We start from the raw sequence: 15,356 nt of genomic DNA on the forward strand, positions 1-15,356 counted from the left end.
ACCGAGTCCATCGGGTCAATACGGGTCCCACCATGTCGACCGCAATGAAAAATGAGTTTCGGGCTGTTTCGGGTCAAAACTGTCATTTTCGGTCAAAACCGAGTCCACCGGGTCAATACGGGTCCCACTATGTTGACCGGGATGAAAAATGAGTTTCGAGCTGTTTCGGGTCAAAACCGTCATTTTCGGTCAAAACCGAGTCCACCGGGTCAATACGGGTCCCACCATGTCGACCGGGATGAAAAATGAGTTTCGGGCTGTTTCGGGTCAAAACTATCATTTTCGGTCAAAACCGAGTCCACCGGGTTAATACGGGTCCCGCCATGCCGACCGCGATAAAAAATGAGTTTCGGACTATTTTTGTCAAAACTGGTATTTTTGGGTCAAAAAACCCGGTCCACCGAGTTGATACCCGTATAAAAAAGTTTTTTTTGTAATTTAAAATTAATTTTTAGCGGATAAAAAAACTTTTTATAATACTGATTTGAATTTTTAATTTTTACCCCTATAAATAAATATTATTATTATTATTTAGTATTATTATATTATTATTTAGTATTATTATATATAATAAGACAAATAGTAATCGGTGAAAGTTTGAAAATTTTAACAATCCGTGAATTGTTAACAATTCATGCGTGAATTGTTGTTTGAATTCATTGGCTATAAATAGCCAATGAATTCAAGGAGAAAAGATTAAAAAATTCAATTCTCAATTCTGATTCTCTCGCGTATTACTATTTGGGTTACTATTTAAGTACTATTCATTTTTCTTATATTTTTCTGCACCTAGTAAGATATTAATTTTTTTTTAATAAATTAAAAAATACCAAAAATATCTCAACCGTTAGATCTAATAGTGTTTAGATCTGAGCCTTTGATTTCTTAGGATACAATAGGCTTTACCACACCAGATTAAAACCCAAATCAATCTCAGCCGATCAAATAATCTGCCCTTCGATCTGGTTGCGCCACGTCAGCAGGTATACCAAGCACTCGGTACACCGCGCCGCACCCGATCGTAGCCCATTCAATCCTGACCGTCTGATCAACTTGGAGATCAAACGAATCACAGCCGCATGATCTATTCATCCAAGATCCAGCGGATCACAGCCTTCAGATGCATGAGTGCACCATACACTCGTCCACACCAGATCCAAACTCAGAGCTTCTCTCTCCTCTCGCCGGCGATTCTCTCTCTCCACGGATCTCCCATTTCCGGCCGTCTCAAGCCGAGCAACCACCGCAGAATTGTGCATCGCCTCCCCCTGAGAAAAACCCCGGCCTTTTCACACTTTTTCACCGGCTAATTTGGCCGGAAAAAGGCCGCGACCGACATCGACCAATCGACCTTCAAGTCGTCGATTCTCCCTCCTCAGCCATCAACGGACAACGAGACCACCACCATCAGAATCCTCGTTCTCAGATCTACCAGAGTCGACTATCGTTTGCCGGAAACTCGCCCGTGAACAGTACCCGCGCGTGAACAGTACCCGCGGGTCCAGTGGCATTTTCGTAAATTTTCGATAAATCCGAGGGTATTTCAGTCTTTTGCCTATACAGGGGTGCTCAGGTAATTTTTTATGATATTTTATTGTATTTTTTGATATTTTTATATATAAATACTTGTAAATTCTTGCGTAAAAAAAAAAAACAAAAGAAAACCAAAATAAATAACAACGCGGGTTTAACACCCATTTTATCATATCACTGTTCATAGGTCAAAAACCCAACTTTCAAGAATTGATATATCTATTTGTGAATGATATCAAAATAATTTTTATTTTATAAAATAAATTTTCTCGACACGTCTCTTTTATTTATAGAAAAGGACCGATGTCAAAAAAATTAAATACCAAATATGGATTATGTCCATTATTATTTATTTGGTAAATTAGACGTAACTCTCCTTTTTAGGGATAAACGTCGATATTTTAGACAAAGTCTCCTAATTTTAGGGACTGATGTCATTTTTAACGCGTCTCCTATTTTTAGGGACCGACGTTAACCATGTTAAAAATTTTACAAATATGCTCAAAAATATAATAGCGTTTGAATCAAAAATAAGAAAAACACACAAGTAAAGGTAACCTTTCTCTGAAAGGATGTTTTAAGGGTGGTGTCTACCTTCCCTTAATCATAACTAACCCAGTACCCGAATCTCTGGGACCAGTGTCTAATTTTGGATTTCTAGTTCCCTCAAATTACTAGATGGCGACTCCAATAAAATCTTTATTTCCCCCAATCAAATAAAAAACTAAATTCCTTTTATTTAAAAAAACAAAAAAGGAGTGGAGCAGTCGCCCGACGTCGTGGAGCGACAGAATGGCGACTCCACTGGGGAATTAGGGTTGAACCAACTACTTGTGTTTGCTTTTCATATACCTTTTCTTATATGCTATTTATTTTTGACATTTATTTTATTTACATTATTTATTACTATAATTGTTTTCAATTTTTCATATTGGCCACATGCATGCATGATATTTATTTGTGTATTCACACACTTCACGATGAACCCATAAAAGCTCTGGACCCGAGCTGTCCTTTTTAAGATTAGAAAAGAAAGATTCAAGTGGCAAGTGTGACTTATGTCCACTGATGCTCATTTGGACTTTCGCTTGGATTGTAACTCATCCTATGCAACGGGTATTGTGGAATTTTCTCCCATACTCATGTTGCATAAGGTTAAGAGGCCGGTTACTTCACAAGTAATTCGGGCAATTTAAGAACCAAATAATTTCTTTAAGGATAGAATAAACTAAGCCAAACCTTATGAGTTAAATCCTATCAAGTAGGATATAAGACACAAATAAATTGTCAATGCATTAACATACATTTTCATATACATTCCATATTCTCATTATATCTCCACCGATCCTTATAGGAAGTGTGAGATGAAAAAAAAAAAACCAAATTTATTGAGGAATTTTTTGACCAGATCAAAATTAAGGCAACAAATTTCTTCCTTCAATCAGTTCAAGTTCCTGTAGGTTTGGAGTCCTCAGTGAAAACTTTCCTAAGAGAATCTGATCTGGTCTATTCCTCATCATTATTTAAAGGAAAGCCTGAAACAAATAACACGCATGCATCATCCATATGGCATTTTGCATCCATTTGTGCATTTCATTCATTTTTATTGCATTCATTCAGGCTGAAATATAGGTCCCCCAAAAGACCATAAAATTCATTACACTCGACTGCGAAGAAAGATAATGGAGAACGAAGAAAGAGCACATCTAGAGGCTCATTATCAAAGGGAGTTGGAGAGCATGAAAAATGATATAGCAAGACTTACAAGTCTACTCGAGCAGGCCCTAGCATCCAAGTCTGGAGAGGATACCTCTACTCAGCCAGCAGTGACAACTCCATCTGCATCTACTCCAATAGCTCCTTTCGTGTTCACTTCTCAAAATCTAGGAGCAAATCCTTCTTCATCTGAACAGCAGTTCACTGCCAATGTTCCACCAGCACAAGTGCCGATCATAAACTTGACAGCTGATGACTCACATAAGATGAGATACTCTAAACCTGTTGATTATGATAAATTGACCGCTCTAGAAGAAAGATTGAGAGCAGTCGAAGGGGCCGACTTATATGATCCTGTTCATGCTGCAGAGATGTGTTTAGTCCCAAATGTAGCTGTACCTAAAGAATTTAGGGTACCGGAATTTATCAAATATACGGGAACTGAATGCCCAGTCACTCATCTTAAATCTTATTATAATAAGATGGCAGAAGTGGTGAATGATGAGAAACTTCTCATCCATTTCTTTCAAGACAGTCTTTCTGGATCAGCACTAAGCTGGTATACAAGACTAGATAATACAAAGATCAGAAAGTGGAAAGATTTGGTTAAAGCTTTTGTGGAGCAGTACAAATTCAACATGGAGGTAGCCCCGGACAGGTCAAGCTTGTTAGTCATGGAGAAGGGCACCAAAGAGACTGTAAGAGAATACGCTTTGAGATGGCGTGAAAAAGCATCTCATGTGCAACCCTCTTTGTTAGAAAAAGAAATGGTCACTCTGTTTACCAACACTTTTAAATCTCCCTACTTTGAACACCTAGTAGGTAGTTCAGCTCAGCACTTTTATGATGCTGTAACTATTGCTGAGAGGATAGAACAAGCAATAAGAATGGGGAGAATGTTAGAGCCTACTGAGAAGAAAGGCTTTATCGGGAAAAAGAAGGAGTCTGAGGTGAACAATATGGAAGGAGGGTACAAGGGTAATAAGAAAAATTACCATCACTATAACTTCCAAATACCTACCCAACAAGTTGCAAATGTAAACTTCACTAAACCTGTCCCTACCAACCAACAAAGTCAACCAAATAACCAACAAAGTAACCAGATTGTTAATCCTCCAAGAAGGAATTTTCAAAGAACCCAAGAACGGTTGCCACCATTACCACTTCCCTTGGGAGAAATGTATTCGAAGTTGTTGAGTATTGGCCAAGTGGCCCCTGTTCCCTTAACCCCACTACAACCTCCATACCCAAATTGGTATAAGCCTGATATGACATGTGAGTATCATGCTGGCATTGCTGGGCATAACATTGAAAGCTGCAATGCATTCAAAAACAAGCTTCTGCAATTGATAAAAGCTGGATGGATAACTTTCGAAGATGCACCAAATGTGAATTCCAACCCTTTACCCAATCATGCTACAAGTAGTGGAGGGGTGAACATGATGGAAGTCTTGGGACAAGAACCTGCTATCATGGATATCAACAATATAGAGGAAGGTGAAGAGAAAGGCTGGAACTGTGATGATGAGCCAAGAACAATAAAAGAAGATGATTTGTTACCACAGTCAACTGTCCATGCTCTAGAAGAAGCTCCAACCAACGCTTTTGTGCGAAAGCTTTCAGTTGAAGAAGTATTCCAGAATTGGGAGATTGAAGAAGCCCCAATTGTTTTCAAGAAGTAATGATTAAGTGTCTACTTATATTTGCTTTTATGTGCTTTGCATTGTACTTTGCTTTGTGTTTTTATACCTAGTTGGAAATCTTGGTTCAAGATGACAACATAAGGTCTTTTCATAATTGTTGAGCCAACTTTTAAAATAATATTGAGATCAAGCATTTTCATCAGTATTTGTTGAATTCCTTTTATTTTGTTTGGCTACAAGATATGCATTCACACTAAAAAACACCTTCCGCTTTCAGGAATTCTGAAAGTGAATCCTCCATAAATCCACAAACATATTGCATTGAAAATGAATGGCCAAACTTTGATAAAGATGAGATTGCAATGGATGAAGAGGAATGGGATGAAGAGTTTGCTAGACGGGTAGAACAGTCAGAGCATGCTTGGAAACCTGCGAAGGAAGAACTAGAGGTGATAAATGTAGGCACCGAGCAAGATAAAAGAGAGTTAAAGATTGAAACTCTGATCACTACAGAAGAAAGATGCAGTTTAACCTCATTACTACAAGAGTATATCGATGTGTTTGCCTGGTCTTATACAGATATGCCTGGTTTAGACATTGATATTGTAGTACACAGATTACCTTTGATAGAAGGATGCAAACCTGTTAAGCAGAAATTAAGAAGAACTCGCCCAGATATTGTGCTCAAAGTCAAGGCAGAGATAGAGAAGCAGTGGGATGCCGGTTTTCTAGAAGTTATTAAATACCCTCAATGGGTATCTAATATAGTGGTGGTACCAAAAAAGGATAATAAAATCAGAGTATGTGTAGATTTCAGGGATCTAAACAAAGCCAGTCCGAAGGATGATTTTCCTTTGCCTCACATAGATGTCCTGGTAGACAATGCTGCTAGAAGTTCAACTTACTCCTTCATGGATGGATTTTCCGGTTATAACCAGATTAAAATGGCTGAAGAGGATAAAGAGAAGACCACTTTTATCACACCATGGGGAACATTCTGCTACAAAGTGATGCCATTTGGGTTGAAGAATGCTGGAGCCACGTATCAAAGGGCAATGGTGACACTTTTCCATGATATGATGCATAAAGAGATTGAAGTGTATGTGGATGATATGATTGCCAAGTCTAAGAATGAAGAAGATCATGTTCAGGTTCTAAGAAAATTGTTTGAAAGACTAAGAAAGTATCAGTTGAAGCTGAATCCTTCAAAATGCTCGTTTGGGGTAAAGTCTGGAAAGTTGCTAGGATTTGTGATAAGCAATAAAGGAATAGAGGTCGATCCTGATAAAGTGAAAGCAATTTAGGCTATGACAGTTCCTAAGACTGAGAAAGAAGTAAGAGGTTTCTTAGGACGTTTGAATTACATTGCTCGATTCATATCTCAGTTAACAACAACATGTGAGCCAATTTTTCGATTACTTCGGAAAAAGAACCCTGGTATATAGGACAAAGATTGTCAAGAGGCTTTTGATAAAATAAAGCAATACTTACAGAATCCACCTTTACTCGTGCCCCCTGTGCCTGGAAGACCTTTGATCTTGTATTTGACAGCAACTGAGGTAGCAATGGGCTGTGTGTTGGGACAACATGATGAGTCTGGAAGAAAGGAGCAAGCTATCTATTATCTGAGTAAGAAGTTTACAGATTGTGAATCCAGATATACTGTGACTGAGAAGCTATGTTGTGCTCTTGTATGGAGTACGAAGCGTCTTCGACAATATATGTTGTATTATACCACCTGGTTGATCTCAAAAATGGATCCTCTTAAATACATCTTTGAGAAACCCTACTTGTCAAGCCGAATAGCAAGATGGCAAGTGATGTTGGCTGAGTATGACATTGTATACAAGACAAGAAAATCTGTAAAAGGAAGTGTAATTGCTGATCATCTAGCAGATAATGCTATCAATGACTATGAGCCTTTGAAATTTGACTTCCCGGATGAGGATGTGTTGATAATAGAAGAGGACAAAGAAAAGAATGATTGGTGGATCATGTATTTTGATGGGGCAGTGAATGTTTCTGGTAATGGAGCAGGCGCTGTGATAATCTCACCTGACAAGAAGCAATATCCCGTCTCAGTCAAACTACAATTTGAATGCACTAACAATACTGCTGAATATGAGGCTTGTATCCTTGGATTAGAAGCTGCTTTGGAGATGAAAATAAAGAAGCTTGATGTCTATGGGGATTCAATGTTAATAATCTGTCAAGTGAAAGGCGAATGGCAGACCAAGGAGGAAAAATTGATACCATATCAACAATATCTCTCGAAACTGACTGAGGGCTTTGATGAGATAGATTTTACCCACATGGGAAGAGATAAAAACCAGTTTGCTGATGCTTTGGCAACCTTAGCTTCTATGGCCAAAACTGATTACGGAGTAAGAGTACAACCAATCTGCATTGAGATTAGAAATTTTCCAGCTCATTGTTGTTCAGTTGAAGGAGAAATAGATGGGAACCCATGGTTTTATGACATCAAGCAGTTTATCCAATATCAAGAGTATCCCTTGGGGGCATCCAAAGCAGATATGAAGACCTTGAGAAGGTTAGCTCTGGAATTTTACCTGGATGGAGAAATTTTATACAAAAGGTCATTCAATGGGACTTTACTGAGATGTCTAGATGAAATCGAAGCTAAGTTAGCGTTGCAAGAAATTCATGAAGGAATTTGTGCAACTCATGCAAGTGGGCATATGATGGCTAGACAATTACGACGATTGGGGTATTTCTGGATGACCATGGAGAAAGATTGCATCGATTATGTCAGGAAATGTCATAAATGTCAAGTGTATAGTGATAAGATAAATGCACCTCCAGCTCCTCTATTTAATATGACATCACCATGGCCATTTGCAATGTGGGGAATAGATGTGATTGGGCCAATCAACCCAAAAGCCAGCAATAAGCATCAATTTATCTTAGTAGCCATTGATTACTTCACAAAGTGGGTGGAGGCCAGCTCTTATGCTCATGTAACTCAAAAGGTGGTCAAGAGTTTTATTGAGAAAGATTTGATCTGTCGATATGGTTCACCTGAGAAGATAGTGACCGATAATGCCCAGAATTTTAATGGAAAAATGATCACAGAATTATGCATGAAGTGGAAAATTAAACATTCAAACTCATCTCCCTACAGACCAAAGATGAATGGTGCTGTCGAAGCTGCAAACAAGAATATCAAGAAGATTATCCAGAAGATGGTAGTTAATTACAAGGATTGGCATGAGATGCTTCCCTTTGCTCTACATGCATATCGCACAGCAGTAAGAACGTCTACTGGAGCTACACCTTATTCACTAGTATTTGGGATGGAGGCGGTGATGCCTTTGGAAGTAGAAATTCCATCTTTGAGAGTACTAATAGAATCTGAACTAGAAGAAGCTGAATGGGCTAAAGTGAGATATGAGCAGCTAAACATGATAAGTGAGAAGAGGTTGGCTGCAATTTGTCACCACCAGCTATACCAAAGAAGGATAGCCAAAGCATATGACCGGAAAGTCCGACCAAGAGAATTCAAAGAAGGGGATCTTGTACTCAAAAAAATCTTACCACTACCAAGTGAAGACCGAAGCAAGTGGGCACCAAACTATGAAGGCCCATATGTAGTGAAGAAAGCTTTCTCCGGAGGGGCTATGTTGTTAACTAGGATGGATGGAGATGATTTACCTAGGCCCGTGAACTCTGATTCTGTGAAAAAGTATTATGTATGATGTATTTCATCCAATCAAAATCAAATGAAATGAAGTTTTGGCCAGGAAATTCTCTTTGCATATACCTCACCAAAAAGCCCATGCATGATCTCAATGGCTCAACAATCTGATCTTTCAAATGTTTTTTTTACAAGAGAACCCATTCTTCTTAAATGAGGTTTTAAAAGAATTGATTTTGTTTATGATTTCAATGAAATAAATCAATGATTTGTTTAGGATAATGTTCAAAGCAATTCTCTTGAAAGAGATGACCATACAAGTCAAAAACACGCAATTGGAACAACTATCACTTAAATTCTGTCTTGGACTTACATTTTATCAGCATGAATAATGGTTGGTAGTACATTAGCTTGTCATGGACTTGCAAAACATGGTATCTTATAAATCCAAAACATTACGCTGGATGTGGACAAAGTTTATTGGTTTTAACCGATCCTACTTGAAATGAAGAAAGGCCATCTTTGATATTCCTTTCACTTTCTTTTAAAATTATCCTTTGCAGTCCCAATTTGAGCTGAGTCTATTTCAAGTTTTTTCATAAGAACCTTAACTAAGATCACACCCTACACTGGGGGCAAAACGAAAGAAATGATCATGGAAATCATCTTGAAGACATGTGAGCTTATGAAGTTTGACAACAACGAATTCAAAAAAAAATTCCAAATAATTAAGAGAATTCCCAACAAATAAAAAATTCCTAATTTGGAATATTTAGTATCATTTTGTTGTCAAGATAGCAAAAGGAAAGATGAAGATAAGATAATAGTGATCTATAGTTTTCAAACCCTTAAACACCTTTTTTGAGCTTATGAAATCCCTTTTCTTTTACAGCCTTGAGCCATAAATACATTATATGCCTTTAAAGTCCTTTCTAATCAAGGAAGCAACCTGAATTAATAAATAGCGTTCCCAAAATATAAGAGACTTTTTCATAAAGAGTCATGATGTAGTAAATAATTACTCATTATTATTCATGCTGATAAAAGGAGTGTTTCTAAAAATAAAAGGCAATTGTTCCTTTTCCCTCAAAATACATTCAAGCAATCGCTTGAACACTTTGAAAACCAAAGCAGAAGGTCATCTCATCACTTACCTTTATCTGAGATTACTTTTACTGAGAGATTTACTACAAATCCTTAGAGTTGCTTGAACATTGTTATAAACAAACATTGAGAGTTTCAGTTTTCAAAAACAAAAGAGATCTTTTGAAATATCATTTTTGAAAAAATGGTTTTCTATATGAAGAAGACAGATATATGACACACCAAGAGGTAGTGTTAGAAAATCAGAGATTCTAACGACAACAAGAGCAAATGAGGAAATGAAAAGAGACAGTTACCTTTTCCAAAGGTAGAGAAGCAATCATAAGAAATCTTCCAGAGGCAGAGAAGCAGTCACCAGATTCCTAATGGCACAAAGAAATTTGCTTCCCTAGTGAGAGATACACATGATAAAACTGTAGATTTCTTCCAGAGTGGGATTGAAATAGCATGATTATACAGTTTCTATGAAATGAGATTTTCGCTTCTCGTAATATGATCAGTTAGACAATATGATAACTGATACATCTTCGGATATGGAAATCCCAGGTGAAGTGGGATAATCCTCATATATTGACCATGTGAATTGGTTAAAGAATCCTCAACAACACGATGTCAGGCCAGGGAGAAGCTAATGCTCTCAATAAAGTATCCAATGGAGAAAGAGGTAGTGACTATTGAGAAACTCAAACAAAGTTTATCTTGGAGAACTCAACAACATGGGTCAGCTTGAGTAGATTTGAAAGACGCGTGAATCAAAAGAGCTTGCTAACATTCAAGATCGCCAGACAAGATGAATGGGGGATCTATATTTCAAAAAGGTAAGATGCATCTCATATCATCTAACTTCACAAACATTGCATATTTGTCTTGTAGATATTTCTTGAAACAAAATTCCCAACGGGATCCAACGAGATTCAGACGAAATGAAGTTATTCTAATCACATCAAATATGACAATTTCATGAAAGCAAAATTCATAAATGAAGACAAGAAAGATAGATCTTTTATTCATGACAAAAGGTTTAAAAGTACAAATATTAAACAGTGCGAGGACGATCAGGAATATTGTCATCTTGATCATTAATTAGGCCTCGAAATTCTTCAAATTGTTTACGCATATTCTCCATCTCTTCCTCAAACTCGAGGTGTCGTGTGTTAACATAGTCCTTCCAAAAGTCGACACGTGTATTCAGCTCTTGGTTCCTCCTCTCCAAGTTGTTTCTCTGACGTCTTTCATCACGGAGTCTATTCCTTAAATTCTCAATCAGATGATGGAGATCAAGAACCTGAGTATTCAGCTCAAGTCTTCTAGCATGAAGACGCTCTGCAACGTTCACCAGAGATGAAGTAGCTCTGATACTGAGAGCAAGTGACTGATTCACTGCTTCAATATCGCTCCTAGCTGCCAGCATGGTTTCATCACCGGGAAGGACCATGTCTCTAGCCACGGCTACAGCAGTATCTTCATTGTCCATTATAGTATCTTCTATTGTAACTGGACGACCATTCACTTCAAAAGTAGTACGCCAAACTATAGGCTCTACTGCAGGAACAAGATTTGGGTTAACATTGGAAGAAGAGGAAGACATGATTAAAGCTTCAAGAGTTGGGAACTTTGAAAGGCTTGAAATACAAGAAGTTGATGATGTTTGTCACCAAAAACTGCGTAATTTATAAGGATTCTACTCTTACTATTACTCTGAACAGATGATCAAATCTCAACCATAGACGTAAGACTTTCATGAGAAGCTTTCATTATCTCTGAAATTGATTGCAAATCAGATCTCAGCCGTAGATATAAGACTTTCATGAGAAGCTTTCATTATCTCTGAATCGATTTGCAAATTAGATCTCAGCCGTAGATATAAGACTTTCGTGAGAAGCTTTCATCATCTTTGAGATCGATTTTTACAAATCGGATCTGAGTCATACAAATATGACTTCCTTTAGAAGTTTTCATTAACTTTGAAAATCATAGTGAAATTACTTTCATGTATTTCATAAAATCAATCTGAAATCACTTTCATGTATTTCAGAAAACCATTGATGAAATCACTTCCATGTATTTCACAAAATCAATCTGAAATCACTTTCATGTATTTCAGGAAATCAATGATGAAATCACTTCCATGTATTTCACAAAATCAATCTGAAATCACTTTCATGTATTTCAGAAAACCATTATTGAAATCACTTTCATGTATTTCACCAAACCATTGTTGAAATCACTTTCATGTATTTCACTAAACCATTGTTGAAATCACTTTCAAGTATTTCACAAAATCAAGATTGAAAACATTTTCATGTTTTTCACTTGGGCAGGTCGCCCATAAGAATTAGACCAACTAAAAATATATGTGTTTTTCAACATCTCCAGCATTTTTCTTTACAATACTTCCTATGCAAAGTCAAAAGAAAATGATTTTTTCAATGTCTTTGCACCGTAAGCATTGTAAAGAGGGGGCAACTGTTGTAACCCAATTTTGGATTCACTAAATTTTTTTAGGAATGTTATTTTATCTTATTATTCATGACAAAAAAATATAATAAATAAAAAAGAAAAAAAAAGAGTTTAAAATATATTTTCTCGAGTCAACCGTCATTTTCTGTCAAAAACGAGTCCATCGGGTCAATACGGGTCCCACCATGTCGACCGCAATAAAAAATGAGTTTCGGGCTGTTTCGGGTCAAAACTGTCATTTTCGGTCAAAACCAAGTCCACCGGGTCAATACGGGTCCCACCATGTTGACCGGGATGAAGAATGAGTTTCGAGCTGTTTCGGGTCAAAACCGTCATTTTCGGTCAAAACCGAGTCCACCGGGTCAATACGGGTCCCACCATGTCGACCGGGATGAAAAATGAGTTTCGGGCTGTTTAGAGTCAAAACTATCATTTTCGATCAAAACCGAGTCCACCGGGTTAATACGGGTCCCACCATGCCGACCGCGATAAAAAATGAGTTTCGGACTATTTTTGTCAAAAACTGGTATTTTTGGGTCAAAAAACCCGGTCCACCGAGTTGATACCCGTATAAAAAAGTTTTTTTGTAATTTAAAATTAATTTTTAGCGGATGAAAAACTTTTTATAATACTGATTTGAATTTTTAATTTTTACCCCTATAAATAAATATTATTATTATTATTTAGTATTATTATATTATTATTTAGTATTATTATATATAATAAGACAAATAGTAATCGGTGGAAGTTTGAAAATTTTAACAATCCGTGAATTGTTAACAATTCATCCGTGAATTGTTGTCTGAATTCATTGGCTATAAATAACCAATGAATTCAAGACAGCAGGGGAGGAAAAAAAGATAAAAAATTCATTCTGCATTTGCAATTGTGAATTCGGAATTACTGTTGGGGTTACGATTTGGGTACTATTCATTTTTTTTATACTTTTTCTGCACCATAGTAAGATATTAATTTTTTTTTAATAAAGTAAAAAATACCAAAAATATCTCAACCGTTAGATCTAATAGTATTTAGATCTGAGCCTTTGATTTCATAGGATACAATAGGCTTTACCACACCAGATTAAAACCCAAATCAATCGCAGCCGTTCAAATAATCTTCCCTTCGATCTGGTTGCGCCACGTCCGCAGGTATACCGAGCACTCGGTACACCGCGCCACACCAGATCGTAGCCCATTCAATCCTGACCGCCGATCAACTTGGAGATCAAACGAATCACAGCTGCACGATCTGTTCATCCGAGATCCAGCGGTTCACAGCCTTCAGACGCACGAGTGCACCATACACGCGTCCACACCCGATTGAAACCCAGAGATTCTCTCTCCTCTCGCCGGCGATTCTCTCTCTCTCCGCGGATCTCCCATTTCCGGCCGTCTCAAGCCGTGAAACCACCACAGAATTGTGAATCGCCTCCCCCTAAGCAAAACCCCGGCCGTTGCACACTTTTTCACCGGCTAATTTGGCCGGAAAAAGGCCGCGACCGACATCGACAAATCGACCTTCAAGTCGTCGATTCTGCCTCCTCAGCCATCAACGGCCAACGATACCACCACCATCAGAATCCTCGTCCTCAGATCTACCAGAATCGACTATCTTTTGGCCGGAACCTCGCCGGAAAATTTCGCGCGTCAACAGTAACCGCGCGTGAGCCACACGCGCCGCCAGTGGCATTTTCGTAAATTTTCGATAAATCCGAGGGTATTTCAGTCTTTTACCTATACAGGGGTACTCAGGTAATTTTCTATGATATTTTATGGTATTTTATGATATTTTTATATATAAATACTTGTAAATTTTTGCATGTGAAAAAAACAAAAAAAAAACAAAAATAAATAACAACGCGGGTTCAACACCCATTTTTATCATATCACTGTTCATAGGTCAAAAGCCCAATTTTCAAGAATTGATATATCTATTTGTGAATGATATCAAAATAATTTTTATTTTATAAAATAAATATTATTTGTCGACACGTCTCTTTTATTTACAGAAAAGGACCGATGTCAAAAAAAAAAAAAATTAAATACCAAATATGGATTATGTCCATTATTATTTATTTTGGTAAATCAGACGTAACTCTCCTTTTTAGGGATAAACGTCGACATTTTAGACAAAGTCTCCTAATTTTAGGGACTGATGTCATTTTTAACGCGTCTCCTATTTTTAGGGACCGACGTTAAATATGTTAAAAATTTACAAATAAGCTCAAAATATAATAGCATTTGAATCAAAATAAGAAAAACACACAAGTAAAGGTAACCTTTCTCTGAAAGGATGTTTTAAGGGTGGTGTCTACCTTCCCTTAATCATAACTAACCCAGTATCCGAATCTCTGGGACCAGTGTCTAAATTTGGATTTCTAGTTCCCTCAAATTACTAGATGGCGACTCCAAATAAAATCTTTATTTCCCCCTAATCAAATAAAAAATTAAATTCCTTTTGTTTTTTTAAAAAAACAAACAAAAAAAAAGGAGTGGAGTCGTCGCCCGACGTCGTGTAACAAAAACTTATATTCATGTGGTGAAGTGCGTCTTTAGGTTTCAAAACAGTCGTGTAGCGACAAATATTAAGTTTATGCCTTTCATTTCATTTCCTTTACTTAGTTAACTTTTATGTTCTTATTTTGTTTATCTATTTTGCTTTCTTTCATTATGTCTAGCTAAGTTAATTATGTCAAGGTGAAAAGGTTACACTAATGGTGTAAGAATAAGTATAATGTAAACTTAATATGGACTTTAATGTTTGATACTAACATGTTTTATATTTGTTATCTTGTTCACTCTTTAATACTTTGCTTGTTAAATGAATAATCTTGATTTATGTTGTATAACACTTGGTACAACAAATGCTTGGCACTTTCATAGCCCATAATGTATGGTATAACCGACACCTGAGCTATGAAAGGAACATGATTTGTTGTTAACATAAGTTATAATCATGAATGCTTGACGAGATTTACAAGTATTAGCATTAATTGAATAAGATGACTAATGTAATCATGTTAACAATATATAATCTGATTGGAACCTCCTTTGTGTGTGGTTTCAATTCAATAATAAGAGTTTATACTATACTTGTTTGATATACCATTAGTGGAACCTCCAACCTTGACATTTGTTACTATTATTGTTTAATCCTTACATTAATATTTCATCTCTAAGTTCTCATCATCATCATCATCTTCTTCTTCTCTTTCTTTATTATTATTATTATTATTATTATTA

This window comes from Populus euphratica, unplaced genomic scaffold, assembly GCF_000495115.2.
Source record: "Populus euphratica unplaced genomic scaffold, PopEup_1.0 scaffold198.1, whole genome shotgun sequence".
Classification (NCBI taxonomy): domain Eukaryota; kingdom Viridiplantae; phylum Streptophyta; class Magnoliopsida; order Malpighiales; family Salicaceae; genus Populus; species Populus euphratica.